Source organism: Panulirus ornatus, chromosome 58 (assembly GCF_036320965.1).
Source record: "Panulirus ornatus isolate Po-2019 chromosome 58, ASM3632096v1, whole genome shotgun sequence".
Classification (NCBI taxonomy): Eukaryota; Metazoa; Arthropoda; class Malacostraca; order Decapoda; family Palinuridae; genus Panulirus; species Panulirus ornatus.
Genome location: NC_092281.1, coordinates 24,057,219 through 24,062,218, shown reverse-complemented (window position 1 = coordinate 24,062,218; position 5,000 = coordinate 24,057,219). Strand labels below are relative to the sequence as shown.

At 47.8% G+C, this 5,000-nt stretch overlaps 1 protein-coding gene across 2 annotated transcripts in view; it reads right to left on the bottom strand.

Moving 5' to 3' along the window:
- LOC139766676 (uncharacterized) overlaps positions 1-3,140 on the bottom strand; it is a 542,423-nt gene extending 539,283 nt beyond the window's left edge. For both annotated transcript variants that reach the window (XM_071695584.1, XM_071695583.1), the window contains exon 1: positions 3,052-3,140. The gene's annotated coding sequence lies outside the window, so the exon portion shown is untranslated. The remainder of the gene's footprint in view (positions 1-3,051) is intronic.
- Between the last annotated feature and the right edge of the window lie 1,860 nt (positions 3,141-5,000).

Here is a 5,000-nt window from a genome sequence, read left to right as displayed (position 1 = left end):
CCCTGATCGTCCTTAAGGGGAATATAAACTCAGTTTAACATCCTGCGTCAACCATTGGCTGGTGCGGGTTCAAAAGGATTTAGTTTAACACATTTCATAATTTGACTCTCCAATACGGCGTGGTGGCGAGTGCGTTACAGTAACAGCTTTTGTAACAGACCCTAATATCAGCTCTACGTTACTCATTAATCCGTCCTGCTAATCATATAACATTACCGATCACATCATCTCCTCTCATCCTGAACCAACCCTGTACGTAACAGTCTTGATTACAGTGATTAACTGTAACCTTCTGCTGTGTAAAAACACACTTAACATCTTTGTTCATCATCGTCTTCATCTCATATTCTCTTTCCTTCGTGTGTCGTGTGGTGGACTGGCATCTAACCCGTCTTCCCCCGTCAGCGCACCTCCAAGAATACTCGTTTTAAATCAGTTTTTGCTTCAGTGATTGTAAATGTTGTTGCTGGTGAACCGGTTCACTTGTTCGTGTCATGATCTTTTGTATGATTGTGCTGACGCTCAAGTCACTTCGCTCCGTTTTCATAAATTGGCCCTTAGATAACCAAGCCTTCTGGATCTAACTGTAATCAACTAACAGCTAATCATTCTCACTCTGCCGTACAATATATATATATATATATATATATATATATATATATATATATATATATATATAGATATAGATATAGATATAGATAGATAGATAGATAGATATATGGAGGTTTCATTTCTATCATTTTAGTCAAAAGTTCACCCGAGCCGATGAGTTCTGAGTCTTGGATACATCTTGAAGGATGAGAAAGCTTTATGTTAGATGTTCATCTACATCTGACCTTGGAGAGGCCAGGCGGCGATAACACAGTCTTATCTCGGGAAGCCCAGAGCTTGTCGTCGGTACCTCGCGATGGGGGATGAGGTGAGGTGTAACCTGCACGTGTGTCTGGGGGGCTCCGCCAGGCTCGGGTTCCTTCAAGGGGACACACAGCGTATGGGAAGGATATACAAGAGGACAAGATGAGATCAGAGAGGCAGAGAGCTAGCTGTCCTCTCACAGGTTAGCAGTCGAGCGATGGTGTTGGTAAGCGAGAAACACTACCAGCGAACACTATGACTCGCTCTGACTCCAGGACCACTCTGACTGACCACTCACGGAGTCTTGGTATCCCCAAACAAAGCTGAGTGTCTCATGACCCGGTAGGACTCGGGTGGCCGCTACACACACAGACACAGACACAGACACACACGCACACACACACACACACACACACACACACACACACACACACACACACGTATGACGTACAGGTCTAACACACGGCCACTAGAATGTTGGCACTAGGGGGTGCAGGTGGGGTTGTGCGGGCCGGAGAGGAGAGGAAGAGAACTGCGCCTCTCCACAGCATAATGGCACCTTAGTGGTTCACCCTGAAGTTACGATACTGGGACGCACAAACAAAAAAAATATGCCATGAATAACGCGGTTCCCAAGCCCGAGTTACCGTACTGCTGGCTGAAAAGAATATTGCCTGAATGCCGCCCGCCTCCCGTGAAAGGTGAGAGCATAAAAAACGTGTGTATGACATCACAGGCGTTTAAAAATGGCGGAGTAAGTGTTTACCTCTGGCAAGGTCTGGGAGCTTTGTTTCTTACATGTTCCTCTCCTGACGATGGTGGTGGCGAGGTGCACGTGTGTGTGTGTGTGTGTGTGTGTGTGTGTGTGTGTGTGTGTGTGTGTGTGTATGAGGACTGTCAGAGACATGATGTAGAACGGACGATTGCATAATAACTTCACTCTACCTCTTAACTGGAGGAAAAGATACTCGAGAGGCAGACGAACCAACATGCAAGCAGACAGCTATATGGACTCCCACATAAATCGTCACACAGTCATCGCACACTCGACCTCACCTGGTCTTACCGTCATTTCGATATGTTCCCTTATGCAAGAGACATCACAGACGCTCTCGAAAGCGTACCAGTGACCATAAGGCAAATGCATGTCCCTAATATCAGTCCGAATCTGCTTGGCACTCCTGCAACCAACACTGAACCACACAAAACACCCATGACACCCACCAGGAACGCAATTACATCCGCCGTTATGCCAACAAACACAAGCGAGCACCAACTACAACACACCCGAACTCGCCTGCACTTATGAAACCACCGTACACACCCACTAACCCCGAGGGAAGCACCGAGCCATCCACAGAAAAAAAACCCTCCGTTTACCCTGCCAACAACAACCCTCTCCTGGTCATCACCATCTAGGCACCCAGTTCTCCCTAAACCTCTGCCCCAACACCCTCGCGTCACGGCATCCTACAAGATCTTCTATCTAGATTCTCGGCTCCAGACCCCCTCAAGGTCATGCCATCAGCTCACGCCCCCCCCCCCCCCCCCCCCCCAAGCGTGAGGGCAGGAATAATACAGCCTGTGGGATGGAGACCGTGTCCTGAGTGCGTGACACTGATGCACCGTGACATATAACGAACACTGATCCCCTCGTGTGTGGAGCTCCTTCAGGATGGTTTCTCTCTGATTCCAGTAACGTTACTTTGGCCGTGTGTGGGAAGGACCAGCCAGGGGTTCACACGGAGCCGGGTGAGGCGCGCCGGCCTCCCTCATCCACCTGGTGGCTGGGTAAACACAACCCGCCAGCAGACGAGGTAACTAAACTCCACAGCGGTGGATGGACGGCACGCGCGCGATCTGCGTGGCTGAGTGGGGTCACGAGAGAAAGAGGGGCAGTGGTGAGGTCAAGAGGAGAGTTAACCCCTGACATCTCCTCCTGACCCCCTGCACACCCTTCCCCCTCCACCCTCCCTCTCTCCACTCGATCCTTGAGAGATACCACCAGATATCTCCAGGGGGGAGAGATAGAGAAGTGTGTAATCTCCTTTTTACATCGGGTGACAACTGTGGACCATTCACTCCCAACGTACGATCACAATAATCATCTCAACGATCACAACGACTTCTTTCCTCCACTAAATCAAACACAACTACAAAAAAAACAACTCAAGAAGAGATTTACGGCCCACTTACCGCAAACGGTCGACACCACAACCCAGTGCTTAAAGGGGGGGTCTTCCCCAACCGCACACGGAGTTGTAAACAGTCACGGCGGTGTTGATCGTCCACCAGAGCCAGAGACCTGTCAAGGCAGACGTGTCGGGAATTAGTGCATGATGGAATGATGTCAGGTGAGCTTGATCCGCCGCCAGCACAGGGGGAGAGACAAAAGACTTCATGGTCTATGACGAAGGTTATCTGCTGAGGGAGGAGACGGTACTACTATCCGGAACATCTTCTACTATGGATGGAAAGAGTGAGGGTAGTCGGGCCTGGACGTGGGGTAAGAGTGGCGACACCTGGCATGCTAATCGTATTGCACCGTAGCCTTGGCCATGAGTCTCCTTGGCTGGGTATAGAGCGGCCTCTAATTTGACAACACGGGGACGTTCCGGCATCATGTCACACCCAGACTAATTGGTCGTCCGACAAAAACTCATAATGATGATCCTACATTACCATAATATTATAAATCAATGTGAAACAACTCTCTGATACATTTTATCTTTTTCACACGATATGACACGCATAATATATATATATATATATATATATATATATATATATATATATATATATATATATATATATATATATATATATATATGAGAGAGAGGAGGGGGTCAGGTGAGGTGATAGTCTATAGTTCAACAGGAGAAAACAGGGGACTAAGGATAGTAAACACACACTACGAAGCCACACATGACACAAGAGCAATGCAGCGTTTGAAAGATGGAAGAGAACAAGAAATAAGTACATTATGATAAAGATAAAGCGAAGAATTGTTGAAAAACTATGATCCTGGAGAAGGCATATAAAATACTCCGAGAAGTTCCATAAATTCACAAGACGTAAATTTGGAGTTAAAGAGCAAATAATTTAGTCTGAAGCACCAGACACGGAAGAGGCGATGAAGCAGAGGAGAGGAAACGTGTGGAAAGCTAATCCTGCAAATCCCAAACTTCATCTTCAGTGAAGAAGACACCAGGTAGACCAGGTCGTCCAGGGGCGCGGCACTGACATCATCAGATGAGGTATACGTAGGCTATTGAGGCATCCTTCATCCATATAAGGCGTGTGGCCCTTGCGGCATTCCTGCCCTGTGTACTTAAGGAAAGGTGAAGACCTACTCGACGGGCCACTTGACTGACGTTTGCTACTCGAGAACCCAGTGGAAGGGAGACCAACACCACGGGAGGAGGAAGAGGGAGGGAGGGAAGGAGCGTGTCATGCCTGCTCTCAAGAAAGTAAATAGATCGTGTGAATCATGTATATCTAATGTCAAGAAGCAGCGTTTAACGAGCATGGTTTTGCAAACTCTACTGGAGCCCAACGTTAGGAGGGAAGTGGACAACTGTACTGGGACATACTAAGCTAGAGCCACACAAGCTCAGAGGGAAGACGTCATGCGCAGGAATCTTTAACTTATACAACAGAGTGGGCACCTCTCTCTCTCTCTCTCTCTCTCTCTCTCTCTCTCTCTCTCTCTCTCTCTCTCTCTCTCTCCTTAAGTTTCAGGCAGGTCGAAAATTATTACTTAGGTGCCAGGGGACAGAGGACAGACGTCAGGGTCAGCCTCTTCAAACTGGATTACAGTAACGAGTAGCGTCCCGCAGGGTCCAGTCCTGGCTCTGCTGTTGTTCTTGACCCCGGACCAGCTGTGGATACGTCCGTGGATGATGCCACAGTAATGAGATATATAAGAAGTGTGTTGAGGACTGTATCATTCCAAAAGGATACCTCCACAGGGCTTTAGCCCTGGTCAGATCCGTAACACATGAAATCTAACTCGCCCATAACCATGTGATGGAGGTGGAACATAGTGAGACCGGATTGTGATTATCATCCATGGGGAAGCAAGTTTAAGGAAATCTGCGTGAGAGAGGGACGTGGAAGTAGACTGTAATCATTTCATTAAGAAA